At 45.9% G+C, this 23,281-nt stretch overlaps 1 pseudogene across 1 annotated transcript; it reads left to right on the top strand.

Moving 5' to 3' along the window:
* Positions 1 to 968: 968 nt before the first annotated feature.
* LOC310770948 (CCR4-NOT transcription complex subunit 4 pseudogene) lies at positions 969 to 3,359 on the top strand (annotated as a pseudogene). Its single transcript has one exon. The product of its transcript is annotated as a CCR4-NOT transcription complex subunit 4 pseudogene (transcript).
* Positions 3,360 to 23,281: the final 19,922 nt, after the last annotated feature.

The following is a 23,281-nucleotide window of genomic DNA, read 5'->3' as shown; positions in this document are numbered from 1 at the left end:
TGAGATTAACCCACCTAATACTCATGCAGTAAAGGTAAATCATAAAGATAATTTGTCTTGGCGCCTTGTCACGGACCACACAAATCATCAGACAAAAGCTATCATTATAAATGACTAACAAAGACCGCATACAGCATCATTTCAATAGGGCTGAACAATAGTTAAAGTATAGTAATTACTAGGGTATTGCCCCCTTCGGGGCTGAAACCCTCAGACGCAGCTCGGCCGCTATGCGGCCTCGCCTGCAGCTCAGCTGCTGCGTGGTCTCGCCTGCTCTATTGGCATGCACAGCGCACAATCGCCTGCTCTATTGGCATGTGCAGTGCACAATTGCCCAAGTTCGCATCACTGATGACATCACTGTCACTGATGGTGGCAGTCACTTTAAATAATTTTGCCAGACACCAAAACTGCTTATCTTTTTGTAGTAAGCAAGTATTTCATTGCTGCCTTTTGCTTGTAGAACATGACATCAGTGATGATGTTGAGCAATTGTGATGTCACCAGTGATGTCACTCAAGCAATTGTGATGTAATCAGTGATGTCATCAATCATGTCACAAGCAATTGTGATGTTATCAGTGATGATGTCATCATAAATCACTGATGTCAGTCACAATGCCTCCGTGTGTAAGTAGAAAAGGATCTATGACATCACTGATGATGTCAGACATTGTGACATCATTCAGTGATGTCATAAATCACAGATGGTCACTTATGCTAGCGGTGATGATGTCATCAGTGATGTCACTCGAGCAATTGTGATGTCATCGGTGATGTCACTGGCACCTTAGCTAAATACAGACAGGTTCTGTCATCTGCCATCAGAAGGAGAAGAGATTCGAAGAAGAAGATTACCCACCTGTGAGAGGCAATGTGTTGCAAGGCACCCTGTCTGCCGGAAAGCCATTAGAGGAAGAAGAACAAAGAAAAGAGCAGCTACAACAAACACCCATGCCGTGTCATAGGATGTCCCACAGCCCTGAGATTAAGGACGAACCCATGAAGTGCCCCCTGTGCATGGAGCCGCTGGATATTGATGACAGCAACTTCTTCCCCTGCACCTGCAGCTACCAGATATGTAGCTTCTGCTGGCACCAGATCTGCACAGAGGAGAACGGCCTCTGCCCTGCCTGCAGAAAGCGCTACCCAGAGAACCCTGCTGTGTACAAGCCCATGTCACAGGAGATGACCCAAAGGATGACAAATGGGAAGAAGAGGAAGCAGAAAGAGAAGAAGCAGAAGGTTACGGAAAACCGAAAGCATCTAGCAGGTCTCAGAGTGGTCCAGAGAAACCTGGTGTTTGTTTTGGGTATGTCACCACGGCTTGCCGACCCCGAGATCCTAAAAAGGCACTTTGGGAAATTTGGGAAAATCCATAAAGTGATCATCAACAACAGCACATCTTATGCAGGTTCACATGGGCCAAATCCCAGCGCATATGTCACTTACATCCGCTCTGAAGATGCTCTCACAGCAATACAGTGTATGAATAATGTGGTTGTTGATGGTAGAACACTCAAGGTTTATTTAGGCACAGCTAAACACTGCAGTTACTTCCTCAAAGGTATGCTGTGTCCCAAAGCAGATTGTATGTTTCTACATGCTGAGGGGGACAAAGCGGCTAGCTTTACTAAAGAGGATATACAGGCAGGGAAACACAGAAGGTGTGAGCACAAATTTCTCTATGAAATGAACCCTAGCTGTGTACAACCTCCAGCATGTGCAGCAGAAAAGTCAAAGAGTGACTCAACACAGAGGATCAACAACGGAAATGCTAAACACAGGTGGCGGGCACTTGCGGGGCATAGCAAACTAGCCAATGGGCTCTCAGAAGACTGCAAGTCCCCTCCACTGCTAGACTGCTATCAAGAAGTTATGACTTCAGATGGGCTAGATGCAGAGCTGGCTCCTGGCCAGGGTACTGCCCTGTCCCCCTTCATCTGTAACTGTGACAACAGTCGCAGTGACAAGCCTCCAGAATCGATCAGTCTGGTAAATGGAGAGACTTTACAACATATACCCAAAAGTGACTCCCCCTGCGCCCCCCCGGGCTTAACCAAACCCAGCCTGGTGGTGTCCATGCTTGTGGCAGCCCTCACAGACCATTCGCCCTTTATGGGCGTGGCAGCAGAGTCCCAGTCAGTCTTTTCAGACAACAGCAATTTCCGACATCCAAACCATCTCCCTGCTGGCCGGCTGTCCCCCTTCCTCAGCTCCCCCCGTGGTGCCTCTGACTGGCCCATGACGCCTGAATCACAGAGCTTCTTCACATCAGACACAATACCAGTGTCTTCCTCCACAAAGGCAGCCTTTGGTTTTGGCTCATCCACCAAACAGGAGGATGATGATTTGGGCTTTGACCCATGCAACGTCTCCCTTAACGCCTTGGCCGACCTGATAGACAAGGAGCTCTCGGTGCAGGATCAGACCCCCTTGACCCCAGGGTTCCTCTCTCACAGGTCCCACCACGACCCCAACCTGCTGCCCCCCAGCCCAAACCCTGGCGCCTCTCACCATTTCCCCAGCGGCCCTCCTCACCTCCCCCAGCCACACTACAGCTCCTCCCTCCACAGCAGTCACAACAGCCAGGCCAGTCAGCAGCAGCAAGTGACCAGACACACCTGGATGAGTGTCCCCACACGCAAGAACCTCACACACTTGAACCACTCAACCAGTGCTGCCTCACACCTGGATCTGCCCCCTCAGCACAACACGGGACTGGGAGGGATCGCTATCTCAGAGAACAGTGGCTCCATAGATGGCTTAAAAGTGAAAGAGTGGCAGGATGGTCTGAGAGTTCTCCCCTCCAATATTAATATCAACTTCAGGTGCCTCCCAAACGCCTCTTCATCCTCCTCATCCTCCAATAATGTTAACCACATCAGTGGACCGGTAGGGCTAGCAGGCATCTCACACAGTCTCAGCTGGGACAACGCGACCAGTTGGATGGACCCTGCTATCACATGCATGCCTGCCTCAGCGGCCAGCAGTTTAGACTGTCTCCAGGATGACAAGCGGCCACACTGCATCAAGTCCCTGCAGGCGCTCACAGAGATTGGCAGCCCAGCCAGCTCCACGGTGCCCACTCACCAGCCCTTCCACAGCGGCCTCCTCGACGGCCACCTCCCCCTCCACCACAGAGCCGCCAGCAGCTGGGCTCCCTACCTGCCTCCCCCCACAGCCAGCCAGTTCCTCTCTCCTCCCCCAGGCTTCCAGACAGCCTTCAGACCTCCAGGCCAGCCTGCCACAGAGCTGCTACAGAGTGCCGCCACTGAACACAGACTACAGCAGAGACTCCATCCATTCCCACTACCATCTTATACCCACTCATCCTATACCCCCAATACCTACATCTGAGTATGTGCAGAACTTGCTAGGGCTGCCACGATTATCGCATTACCGCGGTTATACAAAAAGTCATGCCCATAGCAGGGTCAAGCTGATTCTTGCATAATCGCTTTTTTTATGTTTTTGCTTGTAAAAGTTATGTGATCTGAAATAAATGCATTAGTTTTTAAATAATCATTATAATTGTGTGACATATTTTTTTCCACAGCGTGGAAATTTCCACTCACCAATTGGCAGTTTTCTGATCGGAGAAAGTGCTTTGATCTGCTGGCCGCGATTAAAAGGAGGAAGCACTTGCAGAAAAACAAATTATACTCACAAATCTCAAATGAATTTCTGTATTGCATATGTCGGATTTAGTCTAAAATAATCTGCAGAAACTAATATAAAAAGCTCAGAACAAAAATGTGTTGCTGGTAAATGAATTCCGCCTTTAAAGAGCACATCATTCAGCCGCGCCTACCCCACTCCACAGTCTGCAACTCTTGTGGGTACCCATAGAACCAATCATCATTCAGATATATTGAGGTGAATATGGCCATGCCTGTTTTTCCGTTGCCAAAATTTTGTAAAAATTTTGAGCGGTGTTTAGCCCCCCAGGTGCCCCACTAACTGCCCCCCCCCCCCCACACACACACACACACGCCTCTGTACATCGCTGATGCAACACTTGGGTACTTCTGGTTGTTACCGGGAGGTGCCCATGCGGTCCAGAGCGGAGCTGACTCACAACTACAGGTGAGTGTAGCCTACCTCTGATTCAATCATGGGTATTTATGAATTATTGCTCCAGTTTCTGATCTTTCTTTCTTACATTTACTCCAATTGTAAATAGAATCTGTTGTTGACTCACCCCCATTAGAGATATTATACACCCTCGCTTATGCTATTGGGCAGGGACATCAATGGTGGCTTAAATCATGACATGTGTAGGTATGGATGTTAGCTGTTAAAGAGACACACCACATCATAAATGTTACAGCTTACAGACCCTGTCGCAGCCAGGAGTATAACAGTATACATAGTGGTTAATGTGACAGCCAGTAATGAGGTGGTCATGTCCTCCTGCTCCCGCTCTCTACTTTATACATCCAATCATAAATGGCCTCTCTCTCTGCATAACAATTCAAATTTGATCACTTGCAGATGCGGAGAAATGACTTTCCCTCTGGAACATACATTTCCTCTTTTTTTGTTGCGCCTAATGCAATTAGAGAGGTGCATTACTGGGAGTGAAGATTGGAAATGGAGCGGTCTGGGAGGGGGAGGAGTCAGGATAGAACGAAGTGAGTCAGAAGAAAACGATAATGTCACATGCTCCTGTGAACCCGGAGGAGAAAGTGCAATGAGAAGATGTGCTGCCATCGTGAAAGCTGCATCATCAGAAGTCCTTGAAATGGGAAACACAAGAAGTCTTTCTTTCAGCTCGTCTTGTTTCATAAAATTATGATATAACTATATTTTTGGCATTTATGAATCTAAGGAATGCTTGTGTTTATTTTTTGAATTTTATACCAAGTTCCAAAAGGGCTCCTCTTTAAAAACACATAAGCACAATCACAGGGATAAGACTGAAATAATGGAATAGGGAAACGGGTATTATCTTAATAAATCCATGCTGCACACTCAAAACATGGGAAAATAATCAAGCAAGCTAAAAAAAAAATGCTTATTGGTCTTTGTGCATGTAGCCAAGCTTGATTAATCAGAGTGGTTTATTTATTTAAATCCAGCATGGAGCATTTAATAGTGGCCATGATGTTTAACATCCATTACAAAGCTTGGCTACAGGACTGATGACCTACTGTAGTGAGCAGAGTGACTAAGGTGGTCATTTATTTCATTTGATGTATCCATTTTCTTCCTCTCTTCTCCTCTAGATGTTATATTATCAGACAGTAGATGGACTGTTCCAATTTGTTACACTTCTGTGTGATTGTTCCAAACAATTAACCGCACAGCAAAGAGAGGAGTCAATGTTTCTTGATATATGCCATTCAGATCAGAATAATTAGTCTAGTCATTAAGTTTGCTGATAATATTTCTATCATGTTTTCAAGAGAGGCCAGTTGGTAGGATTTGACAAACTTTATTTAGCAATCGGACTGGGGAGGTGGGTGGGGCAAAACAACGCTTCGGAGGACGGCTTCAAGGGAGATGGACTGCCGTGAAGCTAGCTGCTGCTATGATCGGCCAGAGAGAGAGAGGTGGCGTAGAACCCTTGCTATATATATGAGGATTAACTGACGTCATATTTGACGTCATAGAAGACGTCATACTAGGACTTTGACTGACCACGTTATGCTAGAACTTGACTGACGTCAGGGGATGATCGGATTATGCATGAGTGGCCTTCTGCTTGAAATATGGTCTGGAGACCTCACTTCAATCATGAGAGGCCAGTTGGTAGGATTTGACTAACTTTATTTAGCAATCAGCATGCATGGCAAATACTTTGGCGCATGACTCCATTGGCCAGTGGCGCTCCTCTTGAGGCAAGAGGAGGGCACCTGCATAGGCTAGGAGATCCCCTGCATAGGCTAGGAGATCCCCCCCCGTGGGATCAGGAGTCAAGACTCGTTGGTGGCGGACTGGGGAGGTGGGTGGGGCAAAACAACGCTTCGGAGGACGGCTTCAAGGGAGATGGACTGCCGTGAAGCTAGCTGCTGCTATGATCGGCCAGAGAGAGAGAGGTGGCGTAGAACCCTTGCTATATATATGAGGATTAACTGACGTCATATTTGACGTCATAGAAGACGTCATACTAGGACTTTGACTGACCACGTTATGCTAGAACTTGACTGACGTCAGGGGATGATCGGATTATGCATGAGTGGCCTTCTGCTTGAAATATGGTCTGGAGACCTCACTTCAATCATGAGAGGCCAGTTGGTAGGATTTGACAAACTTTATTTAGCAATCGGCATGCAAATACTTTGGCGCATGACTCCATTGGCCAGTGGCGCTCCTCTTGAGGCAAGAGGAGGGCACCTGCATAGGCTAGGGGATCCCCCAAAAGGAAGATCTGATTACCGGAGGTTAATTGAGATCTGCAGGCGCCGGTAGTTGATGGTACTTTTCTGGCCTTCGACCTTTTAGCGACTTACAGCTATTTGCGGCTGGCGCTCCCAACTCGGTCGGGCCTTCGATCTTGATACATTAATGTTTAACTTGGCGCTTCCCAGCTTGGCCTACTTGGCCGCCTTGGCGCCTCACCATTTTAACTTGGCCTTCTTGGCCCCCTGACTTGGCCTTCTGACTGGCCCTGACTTTCTCTGGCTTTCTCTGGCTCTCTCTCTTTCCCCCCAAAAATTAACCGGGAGATTTACTGCGCCTTACTGGGCGCCGTGCTTTTCGGGGAGCCACCACCAACGAGACATTATTTGGCACGGAAGTCCGGGACACTGTTCGTTGCCATGCTTGCCGATGAAGGGAGGAGGGTCCTTTGGGCCGCCGGTATGGCCACCCGCTCCGGGCGGATGTAGCTGGAGAATGCTGATGAAGACCGGCGGCCCGTTTACTGGAGGGAGGCGGAGGACACTCCTTGCACGGCGGCTGAGGTGGCCGCTCAGATCCTGAAGGAGTGGCTGGAGAAGTTCTTCGTCGGGAGGTTGCACTTCTGGAGCGTCCGCTTGAGGTGCAGGACGAACCAGGATCTTGTCATGTGGTGACGAGGTGCGATGGGGAACAGGGGAGCCGGGGGCCGGTCTGGGGCCTGAGCGGTCTTTCCCCTGATTTTGGGCTTAGCTGCAATGCTGTATGGGTCAGCAGTCATTACGTGATGAGATTGATGAGCTGAAAATAAACAATATGACACATGGACAGGATCGCTAGCTGGAGAGGCAGACAGAATTCACCCGATGCAAAATTCTTATGATAATAGCTTCAACGCTCTCAGCCCTTTCAGGGACGATTATTTCAGAATTACGAGCCAGTAATTCATGGGAATGCAAGCATTATTAGTAGCTATTTGAATGAAAATATACGGTGCTGGCCGGTGATGATGTCCTCAGATGGCGACCATCTTTTCCCCCCATGGGGAAGTCTGGGCAGATTCACGGTGATTGACGGGACCCGGCCTGGAGAAGCACTGATGCTGAAGTGCCATGGCATCTCGGGCACTCTGGACAGACCGGAAGATCCATGGGGCAAACGGTTCATTCTGGCGGCAACCCTATAGAGCTGAAATGTAATGCTTAATGCATGGGATATAAAGAACTGGTTAATAAACAAGTAAAAGAAAAACAGTGGTTTCACCGGCTTGCGAGTGCACCATAGACTGCTAGTTGCAACCATGGACCCATCATAAGATGGACTGGGCATCACACTGGTTCAGTGAAGCCGCTGCATGTTAGATCGCCGCTCTGGCGGTTGAATCCAGCATTGGGTCACGAGGCCCGCCTCCTCATGTTAGTGGTTGGGAAAATCAAAACCGAAATAGTCACAGTATACGTCAGATGGTTTTTTTTTTTTTTTTTTTTTCAAAGGTGGTTTGTATCATTTTTAGATAGTCATTATCATGCTAATGCCTGTGCAAGTGGTCATTTTTCTGATCTTTTTTTTTTTTTTTTTAAGTAGTTATTTGACATGTAAAAAGGGGATAAAAATGGATGATTGGCAGCTGTGGCAGCCAGTCTCGAGCCGTCATTGGCTGGACAGGCTCTTCACATTATAGATCTATCGTCATAGACAAGACACGCGGCTTCATTGTTATGTAATGCTGCCTGGAGGTCGGGTGGCTCTGCTGGGTGTGTGGGGCCGGGAGATGGGCTCTTAGCTTGGGTAGTGCAGGCCTGGAGGTCGGGGTGGCTCATGGGATGAGGCCTAGTAGTAGGCCTACACACGCACCGTTAGCTCATCGCTAGCGGATTAGCATCACGTACGAACAGACGTTTTATTTTTGTAGGCTATTAAAGCAACAAACGTTTTTTATATGCATATCTGGGGGAAATGCTTTGACTGTGGGGATGTTCGTTCTTCACAAGCTCCTCTCTTAGTAACGATATACCAGGCGATGGACCGGGCAGCCTGGCTCGCGCACTCAATGGGCTAATGTTAGGTTGGGCTGAGGGTGAGTGAGGCCTGCCTCCACTTCCGGCCCGCGCTGAGAGCGCTGAGAGCACTCAGCAGCAGTGCGGAGATCTGAAGTCTCCGACAACCAAAATCAGATTTTCGTACAGGCGTCATTTTGATAAACTGATCTCGTAGTGGGAATCTTCCTGGTTACTTTCGGCGAGACAAAAATATTACAACTTAAAGTGTAATATTTACGGAGCTAGACTGTATATAAATATGCAACGCACTGTGCGCATTCTAGAAACAGCAGCTCAGAGGGGCGTGGAGCTCTCAGAGGTTCTCAATCAAGGGTGCTACTGCGCAGACTCTGGTTCACTGATCTGGCCGGATTTTGGCTTCAAAAACATACGGGGAGGAGATAGGGACACTCCCTCCATTCATATTATAACTCAATGGCTGCAACTTGCAGTGATATGTTATGGTAGGCCAACATATAACAATGAGATTCGCTGCCTCTTGTTACGTGACTAGCGTGACACTGTATTATTTTAGCTTTGGTATTATTTATGGTAAAAGAAACGCCAAGGCATTTCACTTTGAAATTCGTTAAGAACAGGAAGTGGTGTATTAAGACTGGGTAGCTTGACACGGAAAAAGACGTCAGCATCCCCTGGGCCGTCTGACTTCGGTCTGAAAGTTATAACACTCATTCGAACTGATGCTAGGACATGCTCCATGGGCCAAGGGTGTTTTGAATAACCCGTTGCGTGATTTTTTTTTTTTTTTTTTTTTTACCGGCATATCACGTGATCTCAACAACGTGCTGTCAAGAAGAATTGGGAATTAAATATACGATGTGCGGTGATCATCAGGCAGCGACATGACATCTTTCAACTCACACAAACTCCCGTTTATTTACGGTTAAAGACTTAACTGCCCGGTGATAGCAGAGGGATCCGCGCCTGCTGTACAATTGACCACGGGCGAGGTTGAGGGGACTGCCTGGTGCTGCCTGCTTACCTGGAGAATTGCCTGGGGACGCGATGATCGCGGTGCGGAAGCCTGAATGCTTGGACGCCTGGACACCCGTCCGATGAAGAATAGTGGGGCTGCATGCATGCTGCTTGCTGAACGAAAATGTTAGTCACTGATTGTCAGTCTGAAAGTCTGTTGTTGACTTGGGGCGGACTCCTGGCTGGAGGGAAATGGCCGCTTTGCTTGAGCCGATTTGCTCCGTGAATGGAGATAGCAAGGAAAAGATTGACGACGTGCAAGACAACGTAGAACATGGCGTCTCACGGCGGCCCCTCGCAGTGGAGCGCCCCGCGTTGGCAGCCTGCGGCCCGGCCGTCTCGGAAGGCCAATGCGCTCCGTGCCGATCCGGAACAGAGTATCGTTGTTTGAGCTGTCGTCGCTGCCCATGGACTGTTCTGGCTCGGGATCCGACATACCAGGAGTGGGGAGCGTTGAGAGATCCGCGGGGATTGTCCACGGGTAGAGAGGACTTGGGGGTGCTGATTCGGTCTGCAGATATGGTGCAAAACAACGCTTCGGAGGACGGCTTCAAGGGAGATGGACTGCCGTGAAGCTACTGCTGCTATGATCGGCCAGAGAGAGAGAGGTGGCGTAGAACCCTTGCTATATATATGAGGATTAACAGACGTCATATTTGACGTCATAGCAGACGTCATACTAGGACTTTGACTGACCACGTTATGCTAGAACTTGACTGACGTCAGGGGATGATCGGATTATGCATGAGTGGCCTTCTGCTTGAAATATGGTCTGGAGACCTCACAAGTCTGTGTCATGTTAACTGGTGTATTCAGAGCAAATAGGGAGATATAGAGCATTATCATCATGCTCTATATCTCCCTCTTTGCTCTGAATGAGTGAGAAAAGGAGAAAATACTGAATAATTACATCACAACAGTATCCTAATGTTAATTAAAAATGAGATATTCCTCTAAATATGGCTAAAAAAGGTAAAAAAAAATACATTTTTCTTTATTTAAAATGATATATTACTCTAAATATGGCTAAAAAAGGGGGAAAAAAACTCAAATTTGTAACAGTCACAAATATACCTACTACATAGAGAGCCAAAGTCACGCCTATTAGGTATTAGGTTAGGCAAACGAACCAAGGGATTTCATCTGCCATCCTTTTTCCCCATAGATAGATATTTCGTAAGATACTTACGAAAATAGTTTGACTTGGTCAATGCAAGCGATTCAGCTATATTTGCAATCACGAGAGACCTAGAATATTTCACCGAAAAAAGAAAATAAAGTTTTGGTCTGAGTTTTGGTCTGAGTGAAATGTTCTATAGTCTCCTGTGATTCCAAATATCGCTGAATTGCTTCATTTGACCAAGTAAAACTATTTTTATAAGCATTTATGAAATGTAGATGAGAAAAGAATGGTGGAAGAAATCAATGATGACATCAATGATGACATCACAATTGCTTGTTTACATGAGACATAACTGCTTTTAACATCAAATATAAAGTGCGGTCCTGATTCATTGACATCCGCTGTGTGCGAGTGAGAGCAACCCGGACCCTCCGACACTTTCGTCACTTCTCCTGCTCTGCTGCGTGGGCGGTCCAGAGTCCTCACCCAGCCAGTCTCCTGCTCTGCTGCGTGGGCGGTCCAGAGTCCTCACCCAGCCAGTCTCCGTCTCCCTCCTGAACAGAACCGAAGCCACATTGGAGCAGCAGGTTCTCCCTCCTGAACAGAACCGGTGCGGGTGCTGCCACAGTGGGTGTGGCCGGCTCAGGAGCCGGGATCAGAACAGCCCACCAGGAACCCCTCCCTGAAGCAGCAGCTCTTCTCCTACGCCATCCTGGGCTTGCTCTGTCTGAGGCTATGGGTCTCTTCTGTCTGATGGTGGCCTTCCTCATCCTGTTCTCAATGAAAACCTGCAGCCACACAGCCACAGCTCCCCAGTCCCCTCACTTCTCCCTCTCTCCCACCTTCCCTTCCTTTCCAAGGGTGGTCTCCAGTATGGCTGGACAATATAGCCCAGAAAACTATCGGTTAATAATAATTATAATTATAATAATAATTAATTAAGAATGAATAATTAAATTATTAATTATTATTACATCAGTCGATATCCTAGGCAAAAATTCCCTGGGGGCCCCTCCATCCTCATCACCATTTTATTAATAACCTGACACCAATGAAAAATACATCAATATTATCATTGGAATTTCTCAAGTTCCTAGGACATATCTTATTAGCCTATTCATAACTTTCATACATGGTGCAAAGTAAACTTTTTTGTCCACTGGCCAAATAGTGAATGTTCAAATGTTACCAGCCACTCAATGGATTAGCATTGTTTGTTTTTGGCTGGTGGTGAGTGAATCAAATCTACCTACCAGCCACTTGCAGATTTAGATTTTATTACCAGCATTCGGCTGGTGAGTCGTGACTGGTGCTAATTGTGTGCCCTGCTTTCATAGCAATTAATAGCTTAACTATTAGCTTAGCCAGGTTAACTAACGAAAAAGAAAAAGTGACACCATTGCTAGCTGAATTTATTCAAATAGCCTATCTCCCCATAGGTTATACTAAAATAACAGTATTCAGTTGTCTGCCTAATCATATCTGCTCCACTTGTTTTTCCCCACATCCTCTTTTTTCTCTTTCGTTTTGACTTCCAGATCAATTAATTTACTTCATTCACTTTCAATTCAAGAGAATACGTGAATCATGCCATTTTGACGGGAAGGAGTTACATACTTGACTTGAATTGAAAGTGAAAGTGAATTCACGTCATTCAAAATTGTCCAGGCCAGGGGATGACATGGAGCCCCTTTAGGGAGGTTTCAATGCCATTGCAAATTTTCCATTGGTTCTTTAATGGATTGAGGGTAGTGGTCACTGCTGTGGAGTAAAGTTTGTAAGGCCTCAGGGGGCCCGAACGGACTGGGGCCCCAAGCAGCTGCCTGCCTTGCCTGTTCACAAGCTGCCCCTCTGCGTGTGTATTAAATCCCAATACTGACGTTGTCTGAGTCTGTCATGCCATGCTGATGCTATCCAGGAGCAACATAAAGCTAATGTAAGCTAGCTAACACAATACGAAGCTTGTTGCAAATTGTATCATGCATATGTCTGTGTATTTGTTCTGTTGAATATATGTAAAACAGCCAGAAGTTTTTCAGACGATGTACGATGGATGTTGGTCAAATAAGCAGGAGGGTTCTGGAGCTGTTAAAGAGAATGAACATTTTTGGGAGCATCTTGTTAATGTGATTTGATAGATCATTCAAAAGTGTAAAGCAATGGAATATCTGCTAGGGAGAAAAAATGTTTTATGGGAGGGGCAGGACGGATTGTTCAAAATATGTGATTTTATTGGTTCAATTGTTTATTGTTGTTGCCTTTTTGTTGCCTTTTTCTCTCTTGTTTTATATGATATTTTGGGTCTTTTTTGGCGTTGTCAAATAAGCTAAAAAGCTAAAAAAGTGAAAAAGTCCTTTTTCATTTCAGTGTGACGAAGACTCACCACAACCACAGTTTTTCCATCTTGGTCTGTGCTTGAGTTCCTGGAATTCTAAAGGATGGAATTAAGTTTGGCTCGGTGTCAAAGAGAGAGGGAGGACCAGTTGAATTTTCTGGTAATGGTACTGGTAATGTACATTTTTAGGAGTTCAACAGATGTTGTGACTTGGTACTTGTATATGTAAACACAAAGAGTATGTACTGTATATGTAAACACACAGCATAAGAGTATGTATATGTAAACACACAGCATAAGAGTATGTATATGTAAACACACAGCACAGTTCCCTGATCTTTGATAATGTCATGGAGGGAGCATCTTGTTCCTCTCAGCTATAAGTTTACTCCCACTGCCACGCCCCCGCATGTATGGAACATTAAAATTGCGACAATAATAATTTAATTATTAATAAAAGAATAACAAAATTAATGAATTTGTTAATTAATTAAAAGAATAAAAAAAACGATATACAGAACAAGATTGGTATATCTGCTTTAATTGCTTAATTTCCCCCCCATTTATTTATTCGTTTTTCATGGCGCTGGCCAGCCGGCCCGGCGGGTCAGAAGATGGTCAACTCAGGAGACTCACTGAGTGAAGCTGGGAATGGTTGGTTTGGATCCCCTGTAGGTTTGCTCAGCTAGAGCTGCGAGGCCATAGGGAGGCTGACCCGCGGCTGTGACTACTGCGTTGGCAGGAGCTCAGGTCCAGTAAAAGCCTCATTACAGATGCTGGGCCACAGAGAGCTGTGGTGTGACAGGTGGTGCGGCAGAAGGTGTCATAGGCAGCAGGCGTGCTGGAGTATTGAGCTGTGCCACAGGCGCAGGTGCTGACACTGGAGCAGGTTGTTGTGGCATCAGCAGGAGGGGCCGTCAAGACTGGAATTGCCTGTGGCGGGTAGCTGCACGTGGTGGAGCTAGCTGAATGGGTGCTGAATTCTGAGAGGTGGACTGGAGTGTGTCAGCCAGGCGGCTATACGCAACCTTAAGAACGTCTAGGAAAGTGTCTGGCATACTGGGAGGCTCAGCACAAGCTGCTTGGCCATCTCTCAAGGTAACAAGCTTGGTTACTTCGCTGAGCTTCCTTGGCTTGGTCGAGGGCTTCATCTTGGAGCCACTGGGCTTCCTTGGCCTGGTCGTTTAGCCGTTTCCATTCCTTCTCAGCATTGAGCTCGTCCGCTGTACGCTTACTGGATCTGCTGTGGCTGGATGCACTTCTTTTGGATGTTCTCCAGTGTCTCTGGCCGATGAAGTCCACCTCATAGTCGTCCCAACGATGTAGAGGACGGGCCTGATGCTTCGGACGAGCTCCTTCTCTGTTGTAATCCCTGCTAGGGATAAGCGCTGCTGTCTGGCTCGAAGGACCAACATGGCCTGCAGGGACTTTAAAGTACTGTATGAGTTGATTCTCAGTAGTTAGCTGGCACTCACGCCGTTTGTGGTTGGGAAAACAAGACGACCAGGAGGACCAGTGACTGCGGGCTGCTGCTTGTGGTTGGGTTGCTGTGGGCTGTAGGATGGTGCTCGTCATCGTCAACTCTGAGGGTTGTACTCGTGCTTCTTCTTGTTCTTTGGTGTTTTGGATAAGGTAGGATTTGGGTTGGAGCTCTGGAGATGCTGGATGAATGCGTGATGCTGACACAATGTGAGTGATGACTGCACAAGTGTGATTTAAGCTGTGGTGATGGGGGCTTTATATAGTACCAGGAGAAGGGCATTTATGATGTCATAACTGATGTCATTTATGATGTCATAACTGATGTCATTTGGGCAACTGACGTCACACTGCAAAGGTGACGTCATGGAGAAGGTGACGTCGGAGATGGTGACGTCATTTAGTGACGTCATTTGGGCTGAGGGGTATGACAGCATGGGGTGCTCTATTAATGCCTTATTTGGTCTTCCATGATTGAAATTCAGTCTACGACTACACTTCAATCATGAGAGACTCTTAATATAATTTTAACAAACTTTATTGAATCAGAATAGACGGTTTGAGTATGGCGTATGACTCCATGATGTGACGCTCCTCTTGCTTATGAGAGAGGGCGTCGGTGCTTTATGAGATAGGACATCCCCCAAAGGAATTTAAAGTTATTTCAGGAACTGGGAGAGTGAAAACGGGGGTCATGGAGCTCGCCTGGGGTATGCTTTAGTCAGGTCGTGGGCTGACGGGGGAGAATTTATGCATGCCGGGAGATGAGGGGCTGACCGGGGTTTTTTAAGGCAAAGCGGGGATGCAAGGGAGTGGATGTGGATAGCCCGGGCATGGGCGCATTGAAGAGAAAAGGAGAGTTTGATCGCCACCAACGAAGTGCTTGTTGCCTCTTTAGTCATGGAAGGAGGGATCTTTGGGCTGATAATATGGCGTCTTGCTCTGGACGAATGTAGGATGCATAGGCTGATGAGGACCAGCGCCCCAGTTGTTGAAGGGAGGCGGAGGACACCCCCTGCATGGCTGCTGATGTGGCTGCTCCGATCCTGAAGGAGTGACTGGAATAGTTCTCTGCAGGGATGTTGCATTTCTGGAGTGTGGTCTTGAAGTGAAGGATGAACCAGGATCTTGTCATGTGATGATGGGGAGAGATGAGGAAAAGGGGGCCAAGGGCTGATTGAGGTTTATGCAAATGCCGGAATGATGGGTTATGCAGATTGTCAGGACATTGGCTGACTTGTCAGGACGTGGGCTGACTGAAGTTTAAGCAGGATGCAGGGATAATGGGTTGAGCAAGTTGTCAGGATGTGGACTGACTTCTCAGGACGTGGGCTGACAGGTTTAAGCAGAATGCAGAGATAATGGGTTGAGCAAATTGTCAGGACGGGGGCTGACTTGTCAGGACATGGGCTGACTGATGTTTAAGCAGAATGCAGGGATAATGGGTTGTGCAAATTGTCAGGACGTGGTCTGACTGAGGTTAAGCAATGGCAAGGACACTTATGGGGTTATATGCAAATTGCCCGGCATGGGCACCAAACGGGGATTGGGAGAGAAGACCACCACCAATGAAATGCATTAATACTTCCTACCAATCATGGAAGGAGGCATATTTGGGCTGATAATATAGTAGCTTGCTCTGGATGGATGTAGGACGCATATGCTGATGAAGACAGCAGCCCAGTTGTTGAAGGGAGGTTTCATGACATCATCGATGATGTCACTATGCATCAGAGAGGGATTTATGACATCACTGAAAATCACTAGGAGTTATGACATCACTGATGATGTCATCAGTGCTCGCTGACATCACATTGTGACATCATGATGCACCAAGCAATTGTGATGTCACCAATGATGTCATCAGTGATGTCACTCGAGCAATTGTGGGGGGGAAATCGAGCAATTATTTTGTGATCCAAGCAGCTAGCTACGTTAGCTTCATGTTTCTTAGGCCTACATGTAACGTTAGCTTTTGGAGTTAAGACACAAATCCTGGACGTTTCATTTTGGCTAAAGCACGAGGTTCTCTATGGTTTACGCCAGCTCTGGGAGTGCGGCGATGTTTGGTCACAACGAGCTTGACCGCTGCCTGCTGAACTATATGTACGCTAGGCCACGGCCAGCTAGCTAACATTAGCCACAACAGCTAACGTTAAAGTCATTGACTGTATGTTAACGCTAAACAAATCCGCTGCCTCCTTCCCACGTATGGTTTAACGTAACACCAGCTCAGACTTTCCCCTAATCTCAGAAACCTTGCGGGACATGTATTGCAACGTTTATGTTTGGCTGGCGTCCATCATCGACGGCGCCGCCCATGGCTGCTGTGGCGTTACTGTGCTCTTATGTGAAAAAAGATTAATGCACCTTAATGCAAAAACAAGTTCCTATATGTTACATAACATAATGGTGAATAAATGATATCTGATTCTGATTCTGATTCTGATGGCTAGGCTACAGACTGGCTACTACTGGGAGAGATGCAGCTGCCTGTGTTTGGTGCCTCTGTTAAAAACTCTGTGCGGAAACAAAGCGAGCGAGACAGGTTCCTCTCCTTCCAGCGCTGTCTGGGCCGCACAGGAGTTTAAACTGACGGACTGTTGTGAAACAAAACACTCGGTGTAGCGGAGCCTCTGCGGTTATATAACCGTGACGTTTTAAATCGTGGTTAATAGTCAAACCGGTTAACCCCTGCATCCCTAGATCAGTGTGACATCATGATGTCAGGAGGTCCATTGCCCCTCTGGAAATTACCCATATAGCCTCGGCCAAAACACACAGGATGCGGAAGCAGCAGAGCGTGCTGAGAGAGTTCTCCTTTTTGGACAACAGTGCTCCAGCCATGACGTTGCAGTGGAACATCCCCCCCCCCCCCCCCCCAGATTTTTTATCCCATTTTTATCCCCCATTAGTGCTAATCTAATTTATTTATCCTGGTTGCTGCTCCACCCTCTGCCGATCTGGGGAGAGCCGAAACTGGCTCCATGCTTCCTCCGAGACATGGGCAGTTAGCCAGCCGCTTCTATTCACCTGACAGGGGAAGCTTCACTGGTAGGACATAGCACGTGGGAGGTTCACGCTATTTCAACCAGTTCCCCTCCCTCCGAACAGGCGCCCTTAACGACCAGAGGAGGCACCACATCAGCAACCAGGATATTGCATGTTTTGGTGAAGGCAGGCCCGTATCTAGCTATGAGGTCACCGAGGTCCGGACCTCGGTAAGAATTTCAGAAAAAAAAAAAAAAAGCTCCATGGAAAGCATGGAAAACACGGGATCGCAGGCAGGCAGGAAGTCATCTGACACCGCGTCCACGGTGACTTGATTTCACTTGACAAGCGCAGGAGGTAGGAGCAGCAGGAAGACATGGTGACTGCCTGGCGAGATAATTGAAAGTGAGCGAGCTGCGAGACAGTGAGCGAGTGAACGACAGACGAGGTGAGTGAGTGACACTGACAGATTTTTTAGCAACAACCAAGAAAGTAAGTGTCTAGTCTGTCTCTTAAGTAATGTTACCTGTGTGCCACGTTGGGAAGCTACTGGCTAATCATGCATGATGAAGGCTCAATTAAGGCTTGTTATCAATCAGTGCCATGCTCCCGAAGTCAGGTATGCAGGTGGCTGTTTCATGCATGGTTTCAGTTTCATGACCCAATAAGTAACAAAAAGAGGTGACTTTGTGTGTTGTGTACGGCTTGGGTTGTGTACCTGTGTTTGTAGGTGTCATTTTGATATGAATTTTGCTAAAACAGTTTGTGTTTGTTAGTTACAATTATGTTGACAGGAGAGCTGAGCAGGTGGTGACATGAAAGAGAATATACTGAATAATGACATCACAACAGTATAATCCTAATGTTGATTTAGAATGAGATATTCCTCTAAATATGGCTAAAAAGGTTAAAAAAATCATTTTATTTTATTTAAAATGATATATTACTCTAAATATGGCTAAAAAAGGGGGGAGGGAAAAACTCACATTTTTTTCGGGCACCACCAAATCCGCCTCCCCTTGCCATGTCTGGACCTCCCCAATTTCGAAACTCTGGATACGGGCCTGCACGCACGTCACACGCCGTGTGTAGCACCAAGTGCCAGAAGGGGCATCTAAAAACAGTCTAATGATCATGATTCATAATCAATAATTAAATATGATAGCTCGGTCTCTCTCCAAATGCAATGTTTTTAACCTCATATCGCTGAGGATGTCTTTTTTTATATTATCTGTTGGCCATTTTCCCTTTATTTGGTAGGATAGCTGCTATCCTATCAAATAAAGGCAAAAATGGCACACACACACACACACACACACACACACACAAAATAATAGGGGTGGAGCCGAATCCGGTATTCGGAAAAGCCCAAATACGTTTTTTTTTTTTTTTACAAATCTTTAATTTATTTCAAACAGATATTTATGAAATTCTTTGTTTTCTCTCCCTCTGTGTGTCATGGATGTGTAACTAGCCTGAGCTTTATGGGTTTGTTTGTGTGGCTGAGTGGTGAGTGCAGTTGTCTCTATTCTGATAGACTAGGGATCAAAACTCGCTGTGGGAACCCTCCTTTGCAGTATAGTTTATTGAACATTTATGTTAACACTTTAGTATCCTCAAATTAATTAGAAGTGGAATAAAAACTCAAAGAAGATTGTTATGCCATGCAACTCTTAGCAACCAAGTTGAATTTCATCCACTAGGCATAAATATTACATTTCAATCATAAAGGTTCATAAGAAACAACATTACTGGGTCCAAGACATTTCCAGTAGATCATTGTGGAACCTTGCCCTAAAGCCTAAAGAGTAAATGTGGAGTGACACCAGAGGTTTAGAGCAGGTTTAAGCAGCCACCACCACCCCCCAAGCTGAATGTACCTGAAGGTAGCCTCGCTTTCGTGTGAGTGAGAAACATGGAGAGAGAGAGAGAGAACAGAGTTAAGCCAAAATCCCGCTGTAAAAGGTTTGACCTGGTAAAAAAAAGAAAAGAAAATCAGCTTTTTTCAGCATTTCAGCTGTCAGTTAACATAAAGCTGGTGTGTGTGCGCGCGCGTGTGTGTGTGTGTGTGTGTGTGTGTGTGTGTGCCACGGTATCCTGCAGTCTTTGATACGTCATCTGGACCAGATCTTTCCAGGTACTAAATCAGCTGGGATCCACTAGATCTGGATGCTGATTGATCAGTGTGAGGGAGTGGTTCTGTGTGGTGAACAGGCCATTGTCCAGAGGCCATAACGACAAAAGCTCTTTTCCATCTGTGAGCTTCTGTCGGCTGTTTTTGGCTCCAGTTTGGATCTCATTATCAGTTTCTCATCTTATTGCAGATTTCTCTGATCCATGTCCACTGCCAAGGCTATAAAGACCATGTGCTAAACTGAGGGACTGCTGGTTACACTTCAAGCCTTGGCAAGTGGCACACCAATCAAAGTCTGAGGACCCAGAGGGAGATGACAACAGTTGTATGATGGGCTTTTCGACACTTAACAAAAACATTTTCTCTAGTGGCAAATAAATAAGAAGTTACCCAGCAGTCAAATCACCTGGCCTAATGGACAAGGTGTATGATTTTGGATCAGAAGACAGAGGGTTTTAGTTCCGAGTGGTAAACCTTCTAGTTCAGCAATTCCAGAAGTTTCTTTTAGAGCTTCAGGCATTACACTATGATTGGTAGTAGTTGTCAGTTTGTGACATGGTTTTTCCACGAAAAAGGTGCACATAATGCGTAAAAGCTGGGGGAGTGTGAGACGAGAGAGACAAACAAACAACGTTACATTTGTCTGTCATGCATTAAAATTAAAGTAACTAGCCTGTTTTGAAAACGTAAGGAGTGGAAAGTACAGATATTTGTTTTAAATTGTAGGGAGTAAAAGTAAAAAGTTGTCAGAAAAATAAATACTCAGTAAAGTACAGTTACCTGAAAATCCTACTAACAGTTGTACTTAGTTACTTCCCATCTGTGGGTTTAGGCATGAGGAGTGATGGTTGGTTAGGTTAATATCAGGGTAAGAAAAAGAACAATGGAAATAAGCCTTTTGATTGATTGACTTTATTCTGGGGGTACGGTGGTGCAATGGTAAGCGCTGTCGCCTCACAGCTCGAAGGTCCTGGGTTCGATTCCCACCTTGGACGCTGTGGGTGCTGGAGTTGTGACCCCCCATATCTTCAGTGCCCACTGCCCAGGTGGGCTATCTCGTCGAAAGGGCCTTTTTGTGTGGAGTTTGCATGTTCTCCCTGTACCCCCCAGGGGGTTCCTCCGTACATAACCCCCCCCTAAATACATGCAGAAGATCGTCATCCGACCAGTGACGACAACATCTGAAGTTGGTCCAATGAAGGTCCCCGGGCGCTGGAAAGAAATAGCGACCACTGCTCCTGGCCTGCCCCCTGGAGGAAAGTGGATGGGTCAAATGCAGAGGACATATTTCACCGGCCACCGTCAGCATGAGTGCGTGTAGTGGCCGCATGCATGTGTTGTAGTGTGTTCGTGTGACAATAAAGACGGGCTGCCATCTGAAATCGTGTTTCATGGATATAGAGACAATAAAAGATCCAAGGGATAACATGTAAAAGTGTAAACACTTATTTCCAACATGGTCCCTGATGTTTTATTGTGTTCTCAGCCTCAATGATTTTTAAAATGTACTGTATGAATTCCTGCTGGGCAGTTGTATATCTATCTTTTTATCAATTATCAAATAAATGCAATCAATCAATCAACCAATCAATCAATCAATCAACCAATCAATCAAAAGGCTTATTTCCATTGTGGACTTTTTCTTACCCTGATATTAACCTAACCAATCATGCCTAAACCCAACCAATCATCACTCTGCGAGCCTAAACCTAACCAATCACTCCTCATGCCTAAACCTTTGCATGTGAAAGTTTTTGCCATTGCCTTGTGGTCACTTGTAGTATTAGAGCTTAAAAAAGATCTTTGGCTAAATTAATTTAAAAACTAAATTTATTTTGAATGTGCTAATGTGCTGGGTGCCATATCTGGTTTTATTTGGAGGTGGGGGGGACTTCATTATAAAGTAACTTTGAAGTCATGAAAATTGACTATTTTCTTAGCACCCCCACAGATTGGTCTAGCCTCCCCCGAGCCCCGCCTTCCCCCCCCTCGAAAGAATCCTGGAGCCGTGCCTGTTCCTTTCATTTTATTGCTCAAAATTGTAGTTTGTAGTTTGAGTAGTTAAACTACACCAAACTGACCAAAAAGTAGTATAACTTCTTGAGTCAGTACGCAAATAGGAATGTAGTTGAACTACCAGCAAGCTGCTACAAAATGTAGTTCAACCACATGTAGTTCACTACTCCCCAACATTGCCGGTATTTGATATAGTACTATAGGCCTACATAAACACGTGTGTGTGTGTGTGTGTGTGTGTGTGTAGCAGATATTCAGGTTAGTAATTATTTGCTTGACAAATGGAAAAGTTATTCGGCAATCAAGGTCATGTGATACTTGATTGATATTAGCATATAGATAGTATTCCCATGTCACTAACATTTTCCTACCAATATGGCGCTAAAATACACAGAGCTCATTGGCTGTTTGTGTCATTTGATTGTAATCACCTGTTAATTGATTACAATCATCTGTTATTTTCCTACCAAGATGGCCGTGTGGTGATGTAACGGAATACTATCAATATATTAAGCAGGAGCAGTATGACATCGCCGCCTGGAACATCCCGAAAAAGAATTTCAACCGTCTTGAAGTCAGTGTAAACCGGCCAAAATTCTAAATGTTATCCATTTCCTTTGTTATTGTCATCTATAGTGGTTATTTGCATAAAAACACAATTTGATTAGGAAATCATTGTATCTTTATTTAAATATGCTTTGATAAAAAGATGATGTAACTCAATTTGTAACTTGTGTTACTTGACAAAATAACTACATGTAGGATATTACTGAAATCCTATTGGTAATAAGTTACTTTAATGCTTTACCCCGACACTGTAAGACAATACATTACTGACATTACTTTCCAAGACTTCTCTGTCAGACCATATTCGACATCTGAGTACAAAAGGGCATCACTTGTGTTGAAAAGTAGTGGGGACATGTCCCCATTTGACAGCTATGGCCACACCAACCTAACCCTAACCCAACCTAACCCTAACCCTAACCCTAACCCATTTGACAGCTATGGCCACACCAACCTAACCCTAACCCAACCTAACCCAACCCTAACCCAACCTAACCCTAACCCAACCTAACCCTAACCCAACCTAAACCTAACCCTAACCCTAACCCAACCTAACCCTAACCCAACCTAAACCTAACCCTAACCCTAACCCAACCTAGCCCTAACCCTAACCCACACCACACCTTTGAAGAACTTCTCAAGTGAAAACTGAAAAGCTGTGACAGAAATGACCTGACCTCGTGAGGCTCAGTGGCTCACAGAGTTTGACAGCAGCATGACAGCTTTGAGGTTGTGGGTTCGAGCCAACATATCCTCCAACTCATACGACCAATGACGTCGTATCACTGCAATACGACCCTATACCACATCTGCTAGACTAGCGCACCTCAGTGGCAGAGAAAAAGTACTACGTGACTTCTGCCCAAAAAGCAAGTTGAAACAGTGACTTAGGGTGTGGGTTTGGGTTAGGGGTAGGGACAGCAATGCATTGATAGCTGAGGGGTTACGACAGGCAGCTGTCAAGCCAGCTGCCCCAGGTTCAAATCCTGCACGGTTATATTATTTAACCAAATTCTGTGACTGGGCTGTGATTCTAGGTCGTGTTCAGCTGCTTGTACAAACGACATATCCAGTTGGAGGTCAGGCTGGTTCGAGCCTAAATTGTTGCTGGTGGAGAGAGGTGGGGCTATGGCGCCATCGGTTCAGGAAAGATGCGTATGGGTTGTAAACACGGAAATGCAAGGGTGGCGTCTTCAGATTTATTCACTCTGGGACCCGTTTTCAAAAATTAGCGTATACTCTCAGAACGCTGGTTCC

Source organism: Poromitra crassiceps (assembly GCF_964638095.1).
Source record: "Poromitra crassiceps genome assembly, contig: HAP1_SCAFFOLD_272, whole genome shotgun sequence".
NCBI classification, from domain to species: domain Eukaryota; kingdom Metazoa; phylum Chordata; class Actinopteri; order Beryciformes; family Melamphaidae; genus Poromitra; species Poromitra crassiceps.
The sequence above is the reverse complement of the archived record's forward strand: the minus strand, read 5'-3'. Positions and strand labels throughout refer to the sequence as shown.